The sequence below is a fragment of the Rhipicephalus sanguineus genome, chromosome 1 (assembly GCF_013339695.2).
Source record: "Rhipicephalus sanguineus isolate Rsan-2018 chromosome 1, BIME_Rsan_1.4, whole genome shotgun sequence".
NCBI lineage: Eukaryota > Metazoa > Arthropoda > Arachnida > Ixodida > Ixodidae > Rhipicephalus > Rhipicephalus sanguineus.
In genome coordinates, this window is record NC_051176.1 from 116939493 (window position 1) to 116965996 (window position 26504).

At 46.3% G+C, this 26504-nt stretch overlaps 1 protein-coding gene across 1 annotated transcript in view; it reads left to right on the plus strand.

Annotated features, from left to right (window-relative positions):
* Positions 1 to 4763: 4763 nt before the first annotated feature.
* LOC119396500 (vesicular acetylcholine transporter) overlaps positions 4764 to 26504 on the plus strand; it is a 42004-nt gene continuing 20263 nt past the window's right edge. Inside the window, exon 1 of the mRNA XM_037663753.2 lies at positions 4764 to 4825. The gene's annotated coding sequence lies outside the window, so the exon portion shown is untranslated. The remainder of the gene's footprint in view (positions 4826 to 26504) is intronic.

A 26504-nucleotide genomic window follows, 5' to 3' on the forward strand; every position in this document is an offset into this window, starting at 1 on the left:
CTCTCTCTTTTGAGCAAGAAAATTTTACTTACGTGTATAGTATTCGCAAAACGTTAATGGATTATGGAGGCACTTGCTAAATGTAGGGCGTAACTGACGGCTCCGTCACGTTCGATATTTTTTTTTTCTAGGAAAACGGTAATGGTAGCGCTGCATGCATCGGGAATTTTTTTTTTTCTCTCTCAGAGTTCCTGTAACTTCAACTCGTGCGCATGCGCGAATGTGAAAATAATCGCATTACCCTAGTTTTCAGGCTCATCCCACGATCCATTTGTAGTTCAGGTCATTTCCGTAAAGCCTTGCAGGTTCGAGTTAAGAACGCCTGCCAAAGGGGTGTGTTCGGCTTTTGATTTATGATGTAGGTGGGCCAATAAACAAAAAGATAAGGGACACTAATTCAGGCTGAGCTCGTATAAATGATTGATTCGAGGTTGTATGCGCACTTCTTCTGTTGGAAACAATTTTGTTTCAAGAAAAGAAAGGCATAAGAAACCTATATATAAAAGAATGAGACAACGAAAAACATGTATATGCATCTTTTATTTTGTATTTCGCGCCGATAAAACTGCATTGCTATAAAGCACCCCCGATGCGGCAGTTTGGCTCTGCACTGACGCTACAGAAGACACAGGTATTAGAACAAAATAATCGCGTCTTGTGTTCATCTTTTGTTTCTTTCTGTTTTAATTTGTATATAGGATCCTGGGGAAGGCTTGATCCGCTCCCCTTAGCGAAATTGGCTCTAGATTTTTCGAACCTGTGGCACTTATTATATGAATATATTTGTCCTTTCATTACAAATATATTGAAAGGACTTGTTGTCACGACTTTATCTTTAGTTCAATGACAAGAAAACGTCAGTGTCACTTCATTGGGCTTCACACGTGTTCTTTGTTAAACAGAAAATATAATGTCCTTTGCAAAGGATATAAGCAAAGGTTAGTTTGTGTTCACAGGCTGTTGAATAAATTGTACTCCTTCCATTACAGTGAAAAAAAAAATAACAATAAAACATACCTACAGCCACCGGGAGCCCTCTAACATAATCTGCGACGTCATTGAAAGCTGGTTAAGTCACGAGGTACTACACTGGCATTGTATTACATTGCAATTATGATTCTGTTGCTTTCCTGAGGCACTATACATTTAGTAATCGTAATCAAATGCAACTTTGAACCATGTATATCTATAAATTAAGGGTGTGCGAATAGTGAAATTTAATCTCGAATCGAATAGTGCCGAATAGTGGCCAAAAATATCGAATCGAATAGTATATCTATAGGAAATGTGCACCGCCAGTTACGGCAAGACAAAGGAAAAATCAGGGGCGCTACAGCTTCATTACGCACTTCTTCGGGAGTGGCTTTTGTTTCAGCTTTTATGGGCGCGCAAGCATGTTGATACAACAGCCGCCATTCCAGTCAGCAGCGGCCCTGCTCACCTCCTAACAGAGGGGGGTACGGTAGCTAGTTTTCTTTCCCCATGGTCGAGCAATAAGGCTCATCTGACAACGGTAACGTTGTGCTTCATCGTCATGGGTGCTCCGGGACCAAAAGTCTTCGGACGTCCGTTCACAGCAGTGTTTTAACTGCGCGCCGGAACGATGGGAGTTCTGAACTAGTGGTGCGGTTCGGCAGTGGCGACTGCCCAAATTTTTAGATGCAGATCCAATCACCGAGGGTTTCGCAGGCCAAAGTCAGGTCATTTTACGGCGCTTGCGGCATATGCGACCGAACTACGCAAGAAGTCCGTGCCTTCGTTTCGGGAGCGAAGTTGTGAAGGACTTCGCAGTTTTCTCGTGTGTTTTTCTACGTCAAGAATTAATATAATCTCCTTTAAGATCAACATGCGCTCGCTTTTGAACCAGGATGTCAGTGAAAGTTTAACGAACGGCGACGTTAGCGTTACTTTTAGCCACCCCACCATAACCAAGTTGCACCATTGGCCTTTGTCGCGTTTTAGATATTTGTCCCGTCGAATTATTCGAAACTTCAAATACTAGCAATTCGAAAGTCGAATCGAATTATTCGATTAGGAACTATTCGATTCGGAACTCGAATATTCGCACACCCCTACTATAAAGTGTAATTATTTATGAATAAATTAACAAATAAATAAATAAATAAATCAAACTGAGTAGCCGACTTTCTAGATATCTGAAAAATGCGCTCAGTATTGACACAAATCACACAAAAAACAGCAGTCGCCCTAAACAGCCTTTACAGAAATAAATGTTTATAGCCTGCCTGATTCCTGTACTTTTACGCATCACTTTTTATATAGATGAGCAAATCCGGCGTGTTTGCACAGCTGAGTATTAAAGTCACGGGTTCGATTCATGGCCGCCGCACCCGTATTTATGTGCACGTGGGCAGAAGGCTAAAAAGACTGTTCGTTTATATTTGGATGCGGGTTAAGAAACAGCATTTGGGCACAATTAATCCGGAGCCCTTCACTCTACCTGCGGCGTCTGTCGTCACACCAGGTGCAAATAATTAGACTATTCTGCCGCCGCCTTCCACATCAGCGTGGACCTGGGCACATTCGTTTTTCTTGATTTAATCTCGAACTTTTCTTGATTGTTTTTCTTTCGTAAATGCCCTATCCAACGACAGAAAACTTAAGAAGCTTTTTCAAATGTACAATGAAGTCTTGCTTCTCATCTTGCTCTCGTATATTATCAATCTTCAAACGGTCTAAATTGCTGTGCTCTTATTATTTCCCAGCGTAAAATGCATGGTTAACTCTGAGGTAAATGCTTCTTATTGCTGCGCGTGGTTTTTATATTATTCATATTGACTATATATATATGGTGTGCATCTCAGGGCTCTGGGGCCTTCGTTTGGCGAAGCTGTACGACTTTAGCTCCGCAGCCGCTGGACATTGGGGGGTTCATTCAAAGCTTCCTCGCGCAAGCGTGCGATGCGCGAACTCGTGAGCGCATTACTTGTTACGCATACGCATAGGCTACAGGATGACTAGTCAATGCACCAGTAATTTACCTCGATGGGGTGAACGTGAGCCAGCTCGTTAGCGTAACCCAGGCCCGTAGCCAAGAATTTTTTCGGGGGGGGGGGGGGGGGGGCATTTGCTGAAAGCCTTGACTATTTCAGAAAAACGCCTATTTTCATAATTTATTTTCGACAAAACACCATGTGTCATCAAAATTTCGATGCCCCCCCCCCCTCTTGGCTACGGGCCTGGCGTAACCTCCTAACATCATTTCCTCTTCTGCAGACGTCGCAATATTATTTCAGCGATGCTGAAGGATACCGGAGAGTGCCTCGCTGGCGTTTGTGAACTGAGGTGCGACCGTAAGGCCACCACAAATTAATTGGGCTAAAACAAAGTGACTCACTCTGCGAGGGCACCTTGTTTCGCGACAGACTCGCCATTACTTCTCTTACCTTTCACGGCTGTACCAGTCGTTTGGCAATCTTGGACGGTTTGAAAACCGAAGCCGTTCTCCTTTATAACCCCGCTATTATCACCCAAGAAGGTGACAGCTGTATAGCGGTGGCCTTCTTTTTCTTACTGCAGTTGAAGTAAGAGCCAAGTTTAAGAAGAAAAGTCCGTCTGGAAGTAGCAAAAAAAAAAAAAAATTGACCATACAAAACGGCAACAGCCGCTTGACAAGACAAACGCTTCTAGAAAAAGAATGGCGGGTCCTGCAGTCCCAACTCAACTAGCGTCTCGGAAAAATGGGGCCCAGAAAGAGACGCGTTAAGCAAAAGTTTTAAGTGCGAAGGTTCACACAATAGTTTGCCGCTGAAGCGGAAATCTGCAGAACCAGTCTCAATTTCACTGTTCTTCGGGGGAAATAATGTTCTTGTCGATTTCGGCCGCTCGCATACGCGCGGCGGCCGCCATTGTGAGAGCCGCTGCATTCCTCCATCGACGGGCGGCCATGACAGTCGGATTTTTGTCTCTTCTTTGGCGCTTCTTTCTCCGGCGTATCTCGTCTCTTTTCGCTTACTGTTGCAAGCGCCTTTCGTTTGATCTTTGCCTCATCCCCGACCGAGCGAGGCCCGCTGGCGTTTTGTCGGCGGTGTCTGCCCTCCGCCGTTTTGCCTCCATCCTCCTTGATTTGCCTCACGTTGCCTTCTTTGAGCAGCTATTCTTTCTTTCTTGGACGTAACCCCCATACCACCACCGCGTGCGCGTTGCAACCCCGCCTCCTCCGATGGCGCCAAAATTTTCGCGCGCGCGCTAGAGAAGAAGGCCGCCGCAAAAGCGCGCGTACGCCCGCGCTCAGGAGGGAGAAAAACGCGCAACAGAATTGGGAAGGGGGGAACAAGACGAGGCTGCGCGCGAGAAAGGGCGCGGTCGGGCTCCCCACTGGCGGGGATAGGAGCAGGTGAGCGCCCCCGGCGGACCAATCGGGACGCGTCTCTCCCTCACCTGCGCCCGGGCAGCTCGCTATTGGCTCTCCCCATTGGGGACGACTCGTGACGTGCGCACTTCTCCCGCCATTCCCCTTTCTCCGGCAGGACCTTTCCCCCGTTTTTTTTTCTAGGGACGAAATTGCAGACGACAAGCAGAGGAACAGAAGGCAGAGGGATGTAGGAAAGTGGGACATTTGAGAAGGTTGGAAGCACGGGAGGGGTGAAGGCAGGGAGGGGACAGCCGTGTAGGGAGTGCATGGCGTCTTGAGGAAACTGAGGACAAAGAGCGAGAAGGCTCGGTGCTTCTCCCTTCCTCTTGTCTTCCCGAAATTCCCTCCGCGAGCGCTTGCTCGGAGCGAGGCCAGCCGTGCACGAACGCCGCTCGAACGCGCCTCAGAAAGCGGCCGGCGGTTCCAGACGGGAGCTTTCTCGCTGTCCAGGTGAGTGACACTATTTGTGACTCTTTCTTCGATGTATCACTTGTCTTTGACAGCTTCAAGCTCTGTTCCGTAGCACGTTGACTCTCTTCTTTCGAGTTATTAAAACCTGTCGATGGACACTTCGGCGCATACTTGTAACAGTGGTAAAATGCGACAAAACGAATATGCATTCGTGAGATGTGATTTTTAAATCACGTTATTTTGCGTTGCTGGTGAGTATAATTACAATGACTGCAGGGGCAGTATCAGCTGCAGTCTTTATCTGGGTTGTGCCACCTAGATGTTGCGAATGCCGAACCGTAGCGAACGCGTGAGGCAACTATACTACATAATTTTATAACAGTGTAAGTGATCTTCATGGCTACAGCAATTGACCGTACTGCCTGTTTCTTGAGCTTAGTTATGCTTGTACCTATGTAGCAGTGTGCTAAAGTTTGAGAATCTGAAAATAGGCTAGCAACTTGGAAAAACATTGACTGCAAATGCAGCATTCACCTACTCACCCTGCCATGGTAAGTTCAAGGTATGCTTAGTGTCGTCAGATTTCTGCAGAACTCTTTTTCTTGATAATGACGTAACCGTTGCTTTCTTTTGGCATGGGTCAACAGCCAAACCAAGGAGACAAACACTGCATATAGGATTGTAAATGAATGCTTACTTAGAGCACTCGTCGTCACTGCAGACATCTTTCACTCATGCTTCGTCCTCTCAATAGAGATCTTAATATTCGGTTGAAGTGGTTTGTCACCACATCCGGGCGGCATATAGAAAGAGACTGAACAGGCTCTTTCTGTATGGAGCTTCATATGGTTGTGGTGGGTGCGGGTATTGGGGGGGGGGGGGGCTATGGTGCTTCGCGCGTTTTACAAAACGTGCGTATGTAGCCGCTAATATGCCGATATTTTCTTTAGCACGTATACAACCTTGAGTTACTTTGACTAGTGGGGCAACTGTTATGACACGAAGGCTTCTTCGTAACTGGTCATCTACAGGAGGGAGAGCAAAGGTGGTCCATGTCAAGCATTACGGTAGTTCCTGTGTATTGGGTCATAATTGCAAAGTTGAACATTGTAAGTATAGTGACTACTCGTGATAACGTTAAAACTGTGGTGCATGATCAAATATTAGATTGTGATGATGATGATGATGACGGTGTAATGATGTCACACTGAGGCCGCGGCACTGTACGACAGCCCTTTCCGAGGTTTACCGTGAACATAAAATACAAGTAGTCACTCAAATGAGCGTGAAGCAACAATAAGTGGCCTGAATGTCGTATTTGCTTCCCTGTGCTCGGGCCTCTGTCTAGAGTATCTCGACACCTGGAAACGCAAAAAGTTATAAGAAGAATCCAAAGTTTCGTTAAAGAGAGCAATCTGTCGTCATAAGGACAGCATTGTCATGCAAGTTGAAAAACAAGGCTGCTTTGTCTAATGCACATAAATGAATGTAAGAGTCCATCAATGCAGTAAGCGCCTATAATATACAAGGTATATTTCTATGACAAAGGTATCCATTAGACTCTTGTCTACGCTGTCTATAGCTTTCATGAAGGCACAAGAGAATTTAAATACGAAGTAGGAACGTTTGGTGGGTTAGGATCAACAGTGGCTGTCTGTCTTAATACTTGAGCATCTGAAGGTCCTTCAGGTTACGTTGGTCTTGCTTAACAGTCCTCAAGTTTTATGGTTCTGCGTGTACACAGGTCATTGTCACCGTCCGAATAAATAAAAATAAACACAGAAAAAGAAGCTGCAAACCGAATAACTACTGCGTGAAGACTGTTTTGACCATGCACAGTTCAAAAGACCACTGCACCTCCACATACACCCGGCCTCAGCGCGTTGCAAAGGCCCAGAGCGAAGCCGTGGTGACGCGCAGTAAGGCACAAGAAGGGCGGCTCAACCATCTGAGAGGCGACGACCGAGATGACGCGGGACACCCTTACTGATGGACGGGTCAGGCCGTGGAGGATGTGTGGCGTCTACGGGTTCCACAGTCGTCGATACCAGGCATCTTCCATGAACTGGCATCACGTCCGTGTCACCTGTTCCGTGGGAACGAACGACCGGGTAGAACCGTGCATGCGCCCCCTTGCAGGCACCCGAGGGGAACGTCATCTTACTTAGAGGTCTGCTCATGCTTAATCTCTGGAACGCTGCGGTCAGCTTTCGCGACCTTGACACAACAGTCAGCCGGGAAACGCCTCTGAAAGTTCAGAAAGACCTACAGTAAAGGTTTAAAAACCCTGGAAGCTCTCTCGAGTACCCTTGTTCGGCATGCATCACCTTCCTTGTTGCGAACAACTAGAACGGGGTCAAGAAAGCATGGCATCCCTCGCAGATCGTCCGCCCAAGCACTAGGATGCGACGTCTATTTGACAAGAAATCGAACCAACTGCGTTAGTTTTGAAAACCGAGATATAGTTACGAATACACATGTATACAGTGGACCTGAACCGTTACAAATGAACACCGCCGGCAGGCTTTTTGATGGCTCATGCGTAAGGACTCTTACAGTATTCGATACTGACAATTTGCCAGGGTTATACCTGATATGGCTGCGAATAAATTTTACCATAGATTTAGCTACAAAGATTGATATAATGATATCACGCAAAATTTTAAGTGCACCCGCACATTCCTGAAATGAAACAGCGGTATAACAAGGAATGCCGCTGCAGCGAGCTTCCATTTCAGCCAGCGCATCAATGAAGGGAGAGCGGCACTCTGCGTTCTACCACTGTTCGATATTTCAAGCATCCACCTTCCTGCATGCTGTCTTATCTTAAATCCGTGTATTACAGCTTTAACGCCGAATGTATACAGACTTCATATCTAATCGCGGCAGTCCCCGCGGCCACTGATCATGTTTGTGCAACAGCGTGGTTCCTTGTTTGAGGGCCTTTGTGATCGTCTGAGCACAACGGATGAATTATATTTACGACGATCCTGAAAAACGTTCGAGAAGCCATTTTATAGTGGCCATATATCTGCATACATTTGTTCGTGTCATCTTTCTCCTCCCGAGACGTTTGCATAGCGTCACCAAAAAGCTTATCCTCCAGAAACTACAGAAGGGGCAGTAAGAAGACCTAAACTGCCGCTAAAGCATACGGTTGCATTAGTATAAAAACATTCATTCGCGTCATGCAATTAAAGGCGGCGCATTGTTTCATATCCAACGGGACGCGAGTCATGATGCACAGAAAAGAATAAAGCAATATCGACCAAGCCGCTTTTATTTGACAGAGAAATTGTTGAGAGCAGCCCTCATAATAGCTAATTAACGTCATTATGAAATTATCTAACTTTGGCTAAGATCCGAGTGCCTTCAATAGCGACACCAACAGTCCGGTACCTTCAGCAGTACGATCACTGCAGTTGTGAGCCTCGATTCTTCCACCTTGACTTATTAGCATGCAGCCAGGCAAACCTCTGCAATATTCACTGAAGAATGTGTATCTCGATCCGTGCAACTATGCGTACCGCGGCCACCCATACAGGTAATGCCTCTCGACCGCCATTTTTAACGTAGCGAATAGTTTGACAACGGAGAAAGCACTTCATGCACATTAGCATGTCGGAAACATGGACTCACGTTTTCTGGCCGAAATAGTTTTGTTAGGATTCGAGTGAAAGACAGTTCACTTTTCTCTAAGTCAATGGGCCTGTCTTGTAGATATCGGTAAGCTGTTACCACAGTATGGACTTGAGAAGATTGTGTGTGTTACATCATTGTTTTCGAGGACAGCTTATTACGCAACATCCGCTGCTTGGTCAGGTTAGGTAGGTGGCAAGTAAAAAATAAGAAGTCAGTAGAAATACGACACAATTTCAATAAGTCTTTTGTAAGTCGGGCGTATCCGCTGTGAGACCTGCAGCTGCATGTCGCAATAAACGTGTTCGACGAAAAAGGAATAACCGGAGCCTGAATGGTTTCCTTACGCTTGCTCAAATTAAAGAGACCCAATGTAAGTTATACGCACATGTGTTGATCCTGATCTTTTGTTTATTCGGCCTCTCCGTGCCGCCTTGTTATCACAGACACCCTGCCCGAACTACGGAGATTCACGGAGTAAACGAATATCCTAAATTAGTAGTAATAAGTATGCATTTGGAAAGTAGCGTATACGTTTGTGGCAAGGAAGGCACTCTTGCGCGGGGCTTTTTAACCTGCACTGAAATATGAATACGCAGGTGTATTTGCGACCTGCCCGTATTTAGTCCGACCGCCGTGGTTCTAATCAAAACGCGACCTCGACGCAAGCTCCAAAACGCTATATAGGCTCTGAATAACCACAACAGTAGGCAGGTGTGGCTACCTCCTTCATTTTAAATACGATCTTCTTATGCATTACAAGTTATCCTTTCTCTTTCGGTAGCGTCTCTCATAATCAAATCGTGGTTTTGGGACGTTAAACCCCAGATATTATTATTATATTATTTCTCTTTCGGTAAAATTAGCACGTTGTTCTCTCATATCTTTAGACTAAGGCATTCTTCCTTAGAGTTCCCGTTATCAACGAGTCTATAAGAATAATATTTTAAGGGAGCACTAAAAAATGAGCGGCTTATTGTCGCCCATCTGCGGTTTGCAGCGCATGTATAGAACATGCGGTTGTTGGCCTATAGTTGGCGCTTCTTTGCGCAAACCACTGCGTTTAATATATTATTACATTTCGATTAAGTACAACAGACACACGTAGCAAAAACGTGGTAATGGTCTTCGTTGCTACCTTTTTGCTACCCTCGTTCTGAACGCTACAGAGTGAGTCGAGATTCCGCGCATTTTTCTTAACGAAGTGTCTTTCAACTTATCTCCAGTAACTCTAATGATCGCGAGCGCATTCACTTTTACGCACGGCTGATCTGCCACACGCTCTGAGGGCCACCCTATTTGCAAAGCTACGACATCCGCCGCTGCACCGACGCACAGATGACGCGACGATTCCTAACGACATGGACGAAAAGCAAGCGTGCATGCCCGCCCACGGCAATCTTTGATACGGCTCGTTTCGAGTGTCACGCGAACATGCCCGACTCGCACAGCAGGCATGCGTCGCGCTTAAAAACGCAAAGACGATCCTTCACGTCATGTCGCAAGCAACGTTTGAGATACTTGAGCACGCAGCGTTTCAATCTGATCTCGGGAGATCGACTAACGATGCGTCCGGGAGGAAAAACAACGTCGCATGTCAGCACTGCATGCACCGCTCTTATTCTCTCCAGAAGAACGCTGTAATGCTCGCAGCTATATACGACGTGCTTCACCGAGTAACAGTTCTACGAGCACTGAACTTTCAAATAGGTCGTTGAAAGGTCTCGTTATAGTGCGAGGTCGAGGTTTTCATCCCGGCTCCGGAGGGTGCATAGCGACGAGGGTGGATGCAAGAACGCGCGTGTGTGCGAGTTAAAGAACTCCAAGAAGTCAATGGTCTTTAACTACGGCGTGCCTCATGTTGAGATCTTTGTTTTTGTACAGGAACAAGGTGAAATTTTACTTTTCTTCAATTCGCGTTTTCCGTTCGTTGCGTCTTCTTAATCACCGCCCTTACCAAATACGCTTTTGAATCACCCTACCCTGATGGTTCTCTGCAATCTGTAGCCTGTCTACGGCCTGTTCTTTCCGAGTCTGTCTTGGAACGTTCAGAGAACGGCTTAAATATGATTGTCAGCTTCTCTTCTCAGTGTCGCACTTTGATTCCCGGTCACGGCAGCTGCAATTCGATGTAGACCAAAATGCAAGAACACCCGTGTGCTTAGATTTAGGTACACGTTAGAAGAACCCCAGGTGGTGAAATTTATTACTGAGTCCCCTTTTACAGCGCGCATCAAAATCATATTGTGGTTTTGGCACGTCAAATCCCAGAATTAAATTAAACTTTCACACTGCCGCGCTGTTTTCTTCAGAGAGATGGGGGAAGAGGGCATATAAAGCACTGGTTTGTCTTCCCAATGAGTCAAGAATGAACCATGTCTATGCCAAGGAAGCGAAACTTACAAAGTAAGCCAGATTGTCGTTGCGAAGCGCTACAGTTCGTTTACTAATGACTATGACTCTACTTGGCTGAGTTGTTCGTCGGTGATACCATTTGTCTGCTTCTTGATTTGCAACACTCAGCTGCTTAAATACAGCGAAGAGTAGCTCTGCTCCTATTAATCTGAAGATATACTCCTTCTTTGAGAGACTATTCCATGAGGTCGCCCACTGACTATTTAGACATGACATATGATCCTCATGTTTAGTCACGTCAACGACGCCTCTTTTGTACACTTAAGTTTTTTCACGTTATTCTCACTCGTACGCCATCTGCAGCGAATGGGGCGGTATTTCGCAACCACCTTTGAATGTGAAACGTTCCATCACTACTCAAGACGGAGCTTGTCAAGGTCATTTTGTCATCTTTTCAACTCTCATAACACTGCCTTCCGTCTGAAAATGAAGGGAAAATACTAAAAGAATGTGATGTAGTAATAGTAGTTGTAGCAGTAAACATCTTTATTGAGGTCCTGAGAAGCTAGGCAGGCGGGCCTATTAGGTAGGTCTCTACGCAGCCGTTGGCTAGTCCCATGTCGGAACAGAGAGGCCATGCCTCCCCGCTCGTTCACGGGCCCTCTGGACAACCAGGAGCTGTACGTCTTGTCTGGGGTCTGTGATGGCCTTCGTCCTATCTTCTTTTTGGTTAAAATCCTGTAACGCAGGGCACTGCCAGAGCATGTGACTTAATGGGCAAAATTCAGCGCCACAATCTAGGCAGAGTTGATAAATTTCGGGGCGGAGCATGCTCAGAAAGGCCCTAGGAGGGTAGGACCCTGTATAATATTACAGAAATAAAAAAAGAAAGTCGATAACTCTGTTTATATATTAGGAATTCAAAGTTACCTTATCTTTCACATGCATTTTTGATTAGTGCGTTTCCTATAACAAAGTTTGGATTAAAACCTACGATAGCTTATATTGTTTCGTGACCCTCTATAGTCAGCAATACCCTTTCGGAAAGTTCCCATGTGTAGGGTAGCAAACCGGTTGTCCTATGCTGGTTAACCTCCCTGCCTTTCCTTCTCTATTATTTCTTCTTCTTCGGAAAGTTGTGTGTCTTAATTGTTAAGTCTCGTACAATCTCAAAGTCAAGTCCGAAATTCTGCCTTTCTCTTCAAGGCGCGAGAGCACTGGTGTTCTGACGTCAGAGCGGAGTGAGGAGACGTCTTGGTCGTTCTCTGTTTCATAGCACGCTTATATTCTATCGTGTCGATGTTCTGTTGCGTTAATTGTGGGTCGCTCAAGGAAAGTTAGTTTCTCTAAGCCGCTTAGTTAGAATCCTTCGCAGCTCTATAATTCCCATTAAGAAAGTTTCGGCCATGAGTATTTTTTTTTTCATTCTTTTTCATTATGTACTTTTCTTACCTCGAATACGTCCCACTGATTATTTTTCGATTAATTTGTTATTATCCGTCGCAACGAGTGACGTAACAAATCGTGAGGTGTTAATAAAAAAGGATTAAGGATTCTTACGAAAGATTATGGTCGTGGCGTTCTTGACACGAAAGCGTATATACAACGCGAATCGTTTTGTTTGTTTGTTTGTTTGTTTGTTTGTTTGTTTGTTTGTTTGTTTGTTTGTTTGTTTGTTTGTTTGTTTGTTTGTTTGTTTGTTTGTTTGTTTGTTTGTTTGTTTGTTCACGGACGTGCTGTGCATGCTTGGTAGTGAGCACTAGCTCATGTCAGATGCTGCCACCCCTGACGTTACAACTTGCGAGCAGACTCTGCTTGGCTGTCGGTATACCCACTGAGCCAGATATCACTCTTACTGTAGCATCATGACACGCCCGACGCGACTGCAGAAGCGCTACCCCATAGTCATGTCCCGCCTAACAGTTAATCTTTCAAATTGTGCTAGCCGCACGATGATAGCTTCATCTTGGCAACGCCCGCCGCCCTATTTGGGTGAATGGTGGGTATCTAACCAGCATCGTTAGGTGCGATTACCTTCGAAATCAAATCAACGCACTTGGCACTCCCAATGGACTCTGTGGGACTGCACTTTAGGATATTCAAATGGAGGATACTTCGTGAAAGTCTGAAGATCTAGTCAATCCAGGCGTCGTATATTGGTGCTCTTGTCGTTGTGGCCTCATTAAAATGGAACCCATGTTGTTCTGTGCTCCCTTTTCCGCGAAATCAGCTGTTATACATAAGTACGGGTAGCGCACAGTTACTGCCTTTGGCGTGAACTTTTTAGACAAAGCAGAAAGAAGCATAACATTTTCAAAATTTCTTGCTTGTTATTTTTTTATTTAATTGGTCCTAGTATTACGTGTTTTAACGTTTACAGTAGGTGAAAGCTCGAGCATGGATACTAATGTTTCGCAAAGCCAGGCTATTTAACATTTCAAATGCTTTACCTATTGTTTGGTGAGATACAAGTGATCTTTAAGAGTCCTTCACAGCACTGCCGTCGTCTTCCGCAGTAACGCTTGCAGGTCTCCATTAAGCTCTCATTTAGTCTTCAAATAGACGTTTACCATCTCTCTGTCTTTTTTTTTTTTTTTCTCTCTCCGCTAGCAGTAACCTGTGCCAGCGTTTTACCGTACTTTCTTCATTCCGCTCGCACTCGCAGGGCGCACTCGCCATCTTGCATTTTCCTGGTCGATGCAAGGTGGCGCTCGCAGCTCGTTTGTTACACTTCGACAGATGTAATAAAATCTGACGAGATCAAACACGCTATGTGATCGATTTCACCGCCCTGTTTCAAATGGCAAGCCCATAGGCGTGCACAGGGTCATCCATTAGGGGGAATGGAGGGGGGGAGCTGCAAGGTTCACCACAGCGCCCGCTATTCACCTACATTGGGATAACTTCTTCTTGGGCGAGTTGGATTTTACTAGACGTAATGTAGAAGCGCAAAGTTCGTAAAAGAAAGACAACAGAAGAAGGAGAGGAAAAAAAGACAGACGCTGTCTTTATTTCCTCTCCTTCTTCTGCTGTCTTTCTTTTACGAACTTTGCGCTTACATTACGTTCACCTACGTCGGTCGAGTCCCAGAAAAAAAAAGCAGCTTCTCAAGAGATGCAAAAATGAAAATGAAGCGATGACTTGCTTCTCACAACGGCCTTCCTTTTGTCCCCGGCTTTCCCTGGCTAGAACGTGGAAAGTGGACCGTTTTTGGCATGCAACGTCACGGTTCCTCGGCTGCCATTATCGTCAAAACCCTGCATCACTATAACACTGCAGTTCAAAAGAACTGACGGGATAGGTACCGCTGAGCAAAGGCATGGTGCAGACTTGGTGCCCCTCAGAGGTCACTAGAGGGGGCCGCTCCTTCCACCCTGCGCGCACGCCTAGGGCCAAGTCAGATAAAAATAATCATCATAATAACCGCCATGATAACTTCGTTTGCCTTATGTAGTAAGAAGTGGCGGAGAAGAAAGAGGAAGCGAATAGATACGAGCCTGCAGACTATCCTCTTCAGCTGACGCTGCAGTGTTGACCTGTATGTTTGGGAGGTTCCTCATTCCACAATGCATAGTTTGACTTTAACCTAGTGTACTCGTCCATATACATGTTATGAGTACCTATATGTATGCCACTTGGTTATGCAGCATGTTTTTTTTCTTCATGACCGACATTCTGGCTGCTTTTATTTCGCATAACGAACTAGTAAACTTGGCTTATTTCTGATTGGAGAATCAATTAAGAGCTTAAGATGTAACGGCTCGACATCGAAGGCGCGCAGATAGTGCACGATATTAACTGGAGTGCTGTGAGATTACACCGCACACGTAATCTCGCAACCAGGCGTAAACAAAACCCGCGTTTTCTGTTCTTAGGGAGCTTATTTCTAATATGCTTTATCTTCGTTTGACTGGTGTATTACATATGCTTGCGAGGTGATTAAAAAAAAAATCAAAATTGGTAAGAAACCTGGTTTCGATCAATAGATGTATGTACAACAACTCGTGGTGCCATTACATGGATAACGTGCACAACGATTGCATAGAAAACGGACACGGCGTGCGATATTGTGTCTGAGCCACTTAGTACAATTAAGTCGAGTCATTATGCTTCGGATTGAGGGGTGCCTGACTGGCCGGACACCACAAGTCGCACTCATCTCCGCAGTCAGGTCGGCGTTACATGACAGAGAACGGTAAGGCACGCCTTATCTCTTCGTCATGAAGCGCACCGATAAGGCACCTTGTTGTTGGCAGACGCACTCCTACAAAAAAAAAAAAAAGATAGCCATAGAAGTTCATCTGTGGACGATAACGGGCGAGAATAAGCGGTCGGCCTATCCGAAAAAGCACAATCGAATCATGTTTTCTTGAAGCCTTCAGAGTCCGTGTGCAAAAAAAAAAAGCAGATCGTAAGAACAGGCGCAGCCAATCACGAAACCGAAATTATTGTTAGCAAGAACGCGTAATGAGAAACAGTTCTTACTAATGGAAAAACATCGTTAAATATCGGCCTCTGTAGCATACGTCGTATACATGGTGCCATGGGCGCCCTGCACCCGCACTAACAGTTGCGCTCGAGGCTGCACACACGTTTTCTATCGGTATCACGTGGCGTATAAGTGCGTATTTTTTAAATGAAACGTGCCTTCTGATTTCCTGTATTGCACACTTTCTTGTGACTTACACAACTGAGTCAGATATCCGATTTCCCTGTGTTTTCTGCCCTCTGCTAATTTCTTTCTTCTATTTCGAATCTTCGTCTCCCTATTTCTATTCCCTCCACCTGAAAGTGTATGCAGGATCTTTGCCCCTCTCGGTTGCAGCTAGTTCAACCTGCTCCCTTTTTGTTTCCTCCTTGTCCTTTCAATACGCTCTTGTGCTTGCGTACCAAATGATAATAATTATCCCGTCCCATTCACGAGTGATGCAAGGAGTAGCTGGATACAACTGTTCGCGGCCTCTACCAACTATTCTTCAGCTGTGCGCAAAAACGCGTTATTTCTGTGACAGTCGCACTGGGGCACGAGCAGTAATGCAAGGTTCCTGTCCCAGTGTACCATACTTTAAACCAACAGACGCCTTCGTGTTTTATGTTAGTTCCGTAGTGTAACTAACGCATTTATATTCATTGAATAGAGACACAAAAGAAACTGCTGTAGAGGGTATACATTCTGGTGGTTTGATGGAGAACTGTTGAATGAACGGCTCATTGATCTACACCAAGCACTGGGTCAGAAGCGAATAACGTGACTAGTGCATTAAAAATCCGTGCGCCTCGACAAACTCAAACAAACCTAAGTCCTGTAAAGTGAGCTTGCTTCTCCTGCAAAACTAAACATCAGTCTCACGGTATTCCCCGCAGCGGGGACCTCGACAAACGTCCATAATTATAACGTGAAAGGGGTACGTAATACCTAGTTCGTTCACTTTCGAGGTTATTGTAAACCCTTGAATACCATAAGAAAATTGAGAACAACACAAGCATTCCCAAATATACCGAACCTCGAAGCATTTGGATACGTGGATTTGGCTCCTGCTTTATCTGTACCAAGCCAAGTAATGGGTTGCAATAACAATTACACGGTATATGGCAAACTGTATAGTTTACAACGACGGAGCAAGCGAATAATCAAGAATTACATGGATAACACATCGACGCATAAAGGCGTTGAGAGACCGCTGAACGTTCGCCACTTCAGTTTTTCTTTTTTTGCACCGAAACCGGAGAAGGCGAGAAACGTGCAGTGCCGTACAAAAAGACGTCCGCGTCTCGACCGGCAAGCAACACAGAGGACGCTCCCCTTCTACTCGCGGGAAACCCGCGCGCACCGTGCCAGGAGTACGTAGTACGCGGCGATGCGTCCGTGCGGCTGCCGAATCGCGTGTCTATAAATACACCCCACCGCGACTCACTCTCTCGAACGCTCACGCAAGCGGGTCGGTGGCTGGCGAGTGCTGTCTCTGGCTAGTGCGGGCCCGCAGCGTGCACCCGACGGGAAAAGGGGAGTCGAAGGGAAGAAAGAAAAGCCCGGTTCGTTCGATTTCCAATACACCGCGTAGTATGCATGCGTTGGTAGCCGCAGAGTGCAGCCGAGCAGGGTAAGCGGTCGTGCCGCATGCGCCTGTGCCTATATACCGCAGGGGACAGACTCGCACGAACGGTGCTTCTGTGTTTTGGACGAAGACGACGAGTTTGCTCCCACATGCAGTGCGTCAGTGACTCTGCGGTAGGCAACGTGCACTGCCTCGGCGTGCTTCTATATGCGCATCAATAAAGCACACATAAAGGACGCCGCCGGGCAGTACATGCTATAAAGCAAAGAGGCTGGTGCCCGGGTTATTCTGTTTCTCGGGGTCGTGTGAAGTGTAGGTCAATCGTGTGAATGTGTAGCGCGTTTCATAGCAGTCCAGTGTGCAGTGCATTGCGTTTCGTTAGGAGACCGGTGAAGGGGGGCGGGGGGGGGGGGGGAAGCACAGTCACATACACAGCCAATTAAATTCACTCATTACTACTTCGTAACGACAGAGGTGGGATGGAGATACGAACCAAACCGGGCGCCATAACGAAAAGCGAGGTGTCGGTTTGCAATCACCCATAACGAAGACTGCAAGAGGGTACACGAAAACGGCGATCGAAACAAGCCATGTCCTTAAAGGGACACTAAAGGCAAATAACAATTTATGTCAGAGTGAAAGCCCAATGTATGACAACTTCTAAAACGGCAATATTATCAACAGTAGTGCGCTACTTACGGAGAAATTAAGCTAAATGTATCACATGATGAGCGCCACGGGTGGGACATTTTCGAAGTGATCCCGATGACGTATGGAAGTCGGCCTACAATAAATCACTAGTAATCAAACTAGCAGCAGTAAAAAAAGAACCTTCCGAGCATCAAAAGACTTAATAAAATGCTGTTTGTTCGTTTCCGCTTGATTCATGGAAAAAAGAACCTCCGTGGCGTTGCCATATGGGGAACGGCGCGCGTGGTTCAAAGGTTCCGTTTTCGCCGAACTGCGCCTCGCCCGGCGCCCTGCTTCGCTCACGCGGTCGCGTCTCAGTTTCGGGATCGCGTACTGCCGCGTGTGTTTTGCGCGCTCGTGAAAGTCGCTCTGACCGAAAGTTCGACAAAATGCCGCATGCATGTGATATTGCCGGATGCCCGAATGGTGCACAACGCCAGTGCTACAGCAAGGAAACCGGTGTGTCTTTTCACTGGGTGCCGCGGAATGAACCCTTACGCTCGATGTGGCTTAGTGCCATGCGATTGCGCCAGTGTGCTGAACAGTCAAAACCTCTGCGTGTGTGCTCGCTGCGGGACGGCGGGACTGTGGCAAGCTTCGATGGCTTCGATGGCCGTTGTTGCTACTGTGGGTCCCGCAACTTCCGCTCTGCTGCTACTAGTGTCGGCGGCCGCGCAGTAAAAGCGGGCAACGTTGGGCACGGCAGCAGTGACGTATGAAAGTCGTATTTTGAGGCGGGAGATTTGAAGCGCACTAACGCGATGCGGACCACTAAAAACGTGATTTTATTTCAAAATAAGCACTTCCTTGGCATAAAAGTAGCACTACGAGGTTTTTGGACCGCTATTTCAACAATCAACGTCGACTTAATATTTGCCTTTAGTGTCCCTTTAATTGTGACGTCATTTGTAGTGCAGGCTGCCGACGAGGCTAATGAAACGTGATGTGCGGTAATTTGGTCAAGTTATGGTCGCCGGAGCGTTTTTATGTTAGCACACCGTGCTTGTCAGCCTTTACTTTTGAGTGCCACAGTCTAGCCCTGATCCCTGTGTGGCTACAACTGACACTGTTTTACCACCACTTCTAATAATCATACTCATAATAACGACGATACTAATAATAACGTTTAATATTGCTCCCGTGGCTACTTATTGATATTGGTAATGGCGCACATAGCAGAACACGTGAGTCAGTTTTAACTAATTGTGGGACTGCGCAAATGTTACTGAAAGATACTGTGGCTCTGCAGACTTCCTGTTTCCACCAAGCTTGCAAGTGGTAGCGTCAATCCCTGCAGTGTGGTTAGATGACATTGTCTAAAAATTATTGCGGCTACGTGTGAACAACGTGCATAAGGGGACACAGGAGAAGTTTATTATTGTTTAGTCTGAATTCTAAGAAATGTACAGACAAGAATGAAGCTAAGGAAAGAAGCAGGCTGCCGAGTGCCACCGGTAGGGGCACAGACGCCGCCAGTTCTGCAACATGGAGGGAACAGAAACATAAAAAAAACGATAGGAAGACCACCAACAAGATGACATCACCACGAAGACTATGATAAGGCAATGACGAATACCAGGGCACGTCAGTAAAAACTGAAAGAAAAAAACATTTACACTGGAGAGGTAACATTCCTAAGAAAATTTTGTATGAGGTGTCGTCACTCACAGTTCAGGCCACATAAATGTCCAAACGAAGAAAAAAAAACTTTGTAAACTGGAAGCCAGTTCAGCGGTTTCTAGGAAGCGATAGACATTCATGTTAGTGGTGCAAGTAAGCGAAAACTAGTGACAATACTATGGTGAAGCCGAACGCTAGGTAGCTTATTCAGCTGTGACATGCCTGAAACTTAGAAGCAAGCCACACGGCTAAGCAGCCATTGCGTACTGTTGCTATGGGAATAAATTGTGTTGAACGTGCGGTGGTAGCTAAAACAGAGAGAGAGAGAGAAAAAAAGGCAGAAAGGTTAATAAGAAGCTCGGATGCACATTTTGCTGATTCGAAATGATATGCCGAGGTGGCCACGTGCATAATCGCAGCAAAAACATCAGCACCGTCCATCTGTGCAGACAAAGAGGCTGCAATAGCGCGTGTACAATGTGCTGCATCTTGCCGAACACGTAAGAAGTCGAGGTGTAGGCTTATTACAGCACTAGTGGCGTGATTGAATAACATCGATTTGTAATGAATAAATAACCAGGCGTTTGCCCTGTCTGCGTAATGATGATTGATGCTGGTGTCTTTGCAGTACGTATGACCACACATTGTGTTACCAGCCTTTCGTTCTTCTTCTTCTTCTTCTCTTTTTTTTTTTCGGGGTCTTGAAGCTGATATTTCAGGTTGGGATTCATGCATTGCTGAAGACACATATTTTTTTAGCAAATATTCATAGGTATTATCCAGCATTCAATGTGAATTGAAAGCTGCCAAGAAAAAGGAAATAACATCGGAGGTGTGATCCTCGCCAGGCACTACTTCGCACATGATGTGGCTAGACAGAGTACGCACACAAATCGTACGCGACACGCAGTCCTTTCGAGTCGCGGCCTCCTGCAAGGAGACAAGGCTGCTGTCGCGTGCTTTACTGGTCCATAGTAGAGACCTTGCTGCGAGCAACTCTATGGGGAGTAGGGGTGTGAGAAAGGGAAGAGGGACGGAAGTGAATACCGCCGCGCGGGCCGAGCTAAATAATTCAAACGACGGAAATAGAGGGGGCCAGCCGCGGCGCGCCAAATCACTCCCGGCTCGGGCTGCATCCTTTGCTCGGCTAATGGGGGAACGGGGAGCGTCCCGGGCAGAGCTGTGCGGTGGCCGCAGCGTTCGAGCTCTCCACGTACGATGGACGCGCGAAGCACGGAGGCGCGTGTTGCTGGAGGTACAGCGCAGCTCCCCCTTGCCCCACTAATCCCCGCTTTTCTTACTCTTCTCGCCATTTAAAGGCGGCGTCCTCGAAACGCTTTTGCAGACGCCTTATTAAGCAGTCCCCGGGGGAAACAGTCTGGCGCGGCAGTGGCATACCAAGTGGCCGGGCCTTACTTAGTTCCCGTTCTCTCTGAAACGAGCTAGCCACCTCCCTACTCCGTGTAGCGAGACCTTTCTCGTAAGACCCCGGCAGTATTCCCGACAACCCCGGTTTTGCAAACGCGTCTGGCCCCGCTGCCCTCTCCTTTGTCGTCCGACACGCGTGCACCGCTTGTCCGGAGATATAGAGCGGCTCAGAGACGTCAAGCATTACTATATACAGTTGAGCGGCAGGTATATCGCTAAGTGTGAGGACGCGCATGCTTTAGTGTGGACGAAGTTAAAAAGGGGCGCCCCGCCACGGTGGTCTAGTGGTTATGGCGCTCGACTGCTGACCCGAAGGTCGCGGGATCGAAACCTGGCCGCGGCGACTGCATTTTCGATGGAGGCGAAAATGTTTGAGGCCCGTGTACTTAGCTTTAGGTGCATGTTAAAGAACCCCAGGTGGTCGAGATTTCCGGAGCCTTCCACTACGGCGTCCCTCATAATCATATCGTGGTTTTGGGACGTTAAACCCCAGATGTTATCAAGTTAAAGGGGCGAAGGAAAATCTGAGACGAAGAATTGAGGGGGATTATTTGCAGTGGTTATGCCGATGTATTGTAGTGAAGTGTGACGTCACACGCAATCCGCCATTTTTGAGGACTGGCACATAGTGTGTGTGTGGTGACGTACACGCACAGTTCATCAGGTCATTCGCAAGTCATCGCATAAGCTATGTAATGTACACACTCCGTACAAAATTGTTGCACATGATGCCTCCCAGGCGTACTCTAACGTATTTGCCATACGTACTGCGGTAACCGTGCTGCTGAAGGGAGCAACAGTGGGCCTTATCTCGACAGCCGTACTCGATTCCGTACTTTCAATCTATGCCAGCGATCTTCAGCAATGCTGAATGCGCCTAGTCCAACATGAACGAAACCGGAACGGTGTTCCGTCAATATTTGCCTTGCTGCGGTGAGTCAGATGGGAACAAGAACATCTGTCTCGACGAGTGAGACGCGCAAATTCGGGGGGGCTCGCGACTACCGTCCCCGTTCCGCGAGATCATCCGCAGTTTACGCGCTCAGCGTTCGATTTAACCCTTGTTTATGCGTGAGTGCAATGACCCCTCCTGCACCGTGTACCTTCTGTATGTATACTCACCTAAAGCGGCCCAACATTATCAGTGTCGGTAGCACAGCTTCAGAAGTGAGGCGAGTTTGGATTCAAAGAGGGACACTGCATGGTCGCTGTATGCATTGCTTGAACTTCGCTGGAGGCGATAGATATTTGATCCAGCGGTTGTTGTTTTAAGGTTTAGTTTTGCTTTCGGCACTTACCGGCACAAGTGGCGTTCCTTGTGATAGGAGCACGGAAACGTGTACAACCAGCTCTGTCTCACCGACGGCTGTAAGATCGCTGCTTGTATAAGTTGGTACAGGGTATTTCCTGCGATACGAAAAAGTTGAACGCATTTATTATCTCGGAACGCCGCTCAGCCTTGCTTTCACTTCTCGGGACGTAGCCACAGCTACGTTGCGTATTCTTCGCAGTGCACCTCTTGCAGTGTACAGCGAGCTCCTCTTCTCTGAAACTACAAACTGTGGAGGCAACAAATACAGTGGGAAGCAATAATCACTACTATGTCAGCAGCACGATAAGGTCTGGCTATAGGTGCAGAGCGAACGCACCATGTGCTTAACAAAATGACGTTATTTATTTAGCACTTAACTGTGCACCGAATTTGTGATTGAGAAGCTATTTCTCGAAACATGGGCGAGGACGGGATCGAAAAATAGTCTAGGACAACGAGCGGGTCATCGCGAAAGAGACACCTGATGATGCTGCAGTACAAAAATACCACTTTTACGTGGGGAGCTGCGGTTTAATAACTAAAAAAAAATAGCCCAGGGCAAAAGTTCGTCGTCAATGCGGTTATCACTGGCGCATAATCGCGTTGACGACGCAAGTAGGTGACATGCAGCACGACATTTTAAAAAGAAAGAGGGGGGGGGGGGGTAGAATGTAAGACTATTGAGCATATATAACACACCCTCCACTCACGAGACAGCAATATGTCTCTAGCTTAGATTACGGAATGCGAAAACTGATTACGGAGTACGTGTTTTCTGTGCTCATGCAGAATAACACAGCTCGAGAAAATGCAAATACCGCCTCGATTCTCGATGCATCCTACAGCATGTAACATCAACACTGCATGAAAGAATGGTCGAAGACATCTCCCGAAAGCGATGTCGAAAGCATCCCTGGACCAGCACTCGTATCACCGAGTCTTTCGTTATTGTGTTCTGTAGCTTACGTTGTCGACAGGCTATAACAAAAGAGCGGAAAGCTCGGGCCGGGTGAGTTTTGATGTATCCCGAGGAATCGAGAGGCACCGATGCGAGAAAAGCAGCTTTCCTTTGCGCGTCGGCCGTAAAATCCGGGATAAGAAGATTGCGAGAGCGTTGCGCAGAGCTAGTGCCCGAACACCGATCCGCTAGCTTAGTGTGTATATTTTATTATGTTTACACACGCATTTTTTTTTCGAACATCCATTCATCCCGGTTCATTTTTGACCTCCTGCGACATCGCGTCCTCGTCGACTCTGAGAGGGCAAAAACAAAAACTGTATGCGCACACGAAAGGTATTTCTGAAGATGGTTTTATGAGGCGTGCCCCAAAAAATAAAACGAACACGTAGATTTCGCTGAAGACTTGATACCATGGAAACTTTAGCGAAATATTTAAGAATTCATCACCCTCATGTTGGACAGCGGCCGGGTGAAAGGCGAGCTTAAATTGTTTTCTAACTTGCTTGGAATTCATAATGGCCAAGGTGCTGTCAAATGGGGATCACTTTTCGCTTCTTAAGAAAAAAAATATTGGCGCACTTAAAGAACAGCCCCCATTAATGAAATCTATTCAGCGTGACCGGCGCGGCCAAAACGCGCAGGAATAGTAAATGATATTTAAAGAAACCATTGTAATTTTTTTTTCTTTGGGCTAGTATTTCTTATACAAATTCTCGCTTTGTAAAGAAACACTGTTGAATGCGACATAATGAAGAGAAAAAAAAATTTTTGCCAGAAGTGTCCCATTTTTTGTCGACGTCTTCTTTTTGAGCTCCGAAAATTGCGCATTTGGTTAGTATGGGAACCTGTTAATAAAGACATAATGGCAGCGAAAATTTGCGCTCCGTCTTAATCCGTCTATCCACGGTCCTGCTACTTAATTACTATGGCCCCTGTATCAGTATCAAATCAGCTAGCCAAGAAGCCTGTACTACAGCATCTTACAAGCGAGCACAACTGTCCTTTTCGTTCTTCCTAAGCCCCGTATTGTTAGCGGTAGACGTCGGCATGGGAGGCCTCGCTGTGTCACTCAAAAGCTAATTTGTTCTACAACTTTCAGAATCTGGCCTGGCGCTTAAAGCAGCAAGCCGCGAATCATGTAGTCGTTGCCTCAAACATTGACCTAGTGTTCAAGGGGAACGGATTAAATTAGGTCAGCTTTGGGTCTTCAAAGTACGCGGCCATTGTTAAGTACATATGTGAGCGTTTTCGCGCACAAGTTTGCAGTAAATATGGCCGCTACCTCCCAGATTCGAACCGGTGATCCGGCGCTCGGCAAGCGGACGCTCGTCCATCACTGAGCCAACGCGGCTGCTCAGCTTCGAAAGTAAATTGGCGTTTAAGATTTCTTAATTATCACGCGTTGGCGCACATCCATGTATATGACGGCGAACTGTCATTTCCTTGCTTTATTCTTCGTATTATTATTTTCTCAAAGCAACTTTTATTTCACCACAGTCACGTCCTTCTACGTCATTTGTGCGTATTATAGAAGGTAGATGCACTTAAATACCAATTTATCATTTTAAGCAGAGAGAAACTGAGTGTTGAGCTAGTTGGTAGCATGATTAAATTAGTGTCGACGACGCAAAAGAAACGAACAGTAAAAAATGCGAAATAAACCTGACGTCCAGAAGTTGGCTTCACCACATTTAGACCCTATGTGAGGTGAAGGCAGCTTTATAGCTCTAAGTTGCCATCAATTTAGCGTCACTGAATCCTTAAATTCGACAGGTTCATAAGTACACGCGTAAATATGCGCACAGAAAAAAAAAGAATAACTCGAAAAGTCACGACGCAGTTTCGGTAGAATTTCACTGAACTATTGCGCTCGTGCTGTACGCATGAGTATTCGACTTTCAACGTTTATTTGTCGCCACTGCATTTATTACAACGGTTTTCTAAGGCGAAATCCTTAGATGCCTCATAAAACGCTAAAATTGACCGTCGGCGTCCCGCGGCGTCGCCATCAACAGGAGTGATGAAAAAAAAAATCATTATCACGTGATGACGTTACCATATGACGTCATCGTGACGTCACAGATTGCCAAAATGTGTGACGTCACGTCATATAACGTGACGTCACGAGATGACGTCATCACATGACATCGTCGCTTGGTCAAAGGTGGGCCGATCACGGAGGCAGTGCAAAACCAGGTGAGGTGCCGAAAGCTTTCGGATGGGGGCGGGGTAGGACCAATACATCAACTTAGAATACAAAGAAGACGGCTTTTGCCTTCGAGTCGTTTTTTAGATGTGAAGCATCTTATAGCGGAGTTCAATCCGGTGGTGGTGGTGGTGGTGGTGGTGTGCGGCGTGACCACCCTTACTGCGCATGCGCAAGCCCTCTCCGCACACCGCCTCTCCCTCTCCACTCCCCCTCTCCCATCCCCCTCTCATCTACCCCTTTCTTTTACCCTCCCTCTCCCCTTTCCCCTCTCCCTCTCCACTTCTCCTCCCCCCTTTGCCTCTCTCCCCTCCCCTCTCCACTCCCCCTCTGAAACGCGGTCTCTACATGCCGAAACGCCGCTTCGCATCGCCTCAGGTCCCCTTTAGCGGGAGATGGTGTGAGTTTTTTTTCGAGTTCTTTTTTTAACTCACGGCGACATCAGTTTTCTGTACTTCGAGAAGATGTTGCTGAAAGCGCAGAGAAACTGCAAGCTTCCAGCTTGAGGAGGTGACCGCTTATGGAGCGGTCACCTCCTCAACCCTCCTTAAGTGAGAATGAAAAGGAGGTAAATTCAGTTCAGCTTAAATATATAGTTTGAATTCAATACACTTTGTTTAGGTTTTACTCCACAAACAAGTAGCGTAACCGCAAACAAAGACAGGACCGGTGAGTGAAATAATTATTCTATTATTTCAAGCAGTTATAGCAACTTCAGTTCTCAGCTACACCAATTATCTTCTCACCGACTCGGGCACCAAGTGGAAAATGGCGCCGTTACCTTGCACGCACTGAACCAGTGGTCATTTCTGTGAGTGTGATTTATTCATTTATTGCTCCTTAAAAGCTCGAGGGCATTACATGAGGAAAGGCTTGTATAATAAATGTTTTCTGTGCTCACGCAAAATAACACAATACAAAGGAGAATATTAGTATGCATAAAGTTTATACGGTTGTTACCAAATGCTGGGTAACTTCCAGAATGCGCATAGAAGGATAATCAAAGTTGCAACGTAATACTCGCGATTATAGCATGCAGTTAACATCAGCGTCAGTGAGAATGGAGGCACGCTATAACATAAAAAGGCGACATGTGTACATTTGGGATGTGCGTGCTGGCTTCACCACAGAACAACTTTGTATGTTGTGAAGCCACCTTCACTTATGTTCGCCAGTGTGAAGGTAAATATTGCGCGCCGTTACTCGTCACGACACTACACAAAGTAAGAAGCATGCCTACTAGAAAGCGAATTGAAATGAATGAATGAATGAATGAATGAATGAATGAATGAATGAATGAATGAATGAATGAATGAATGAATGGCAGCTGGGCTTTAAAGGGGTCATGAACCCCTTTTCCAAGTAATGAGCTAATGACCTCAGTATCGGAGTTTGCTGCCTCCCTGATCGATTTCCGCAGAAGATTTCTCGAATCCGTCAAGAACGAGCGG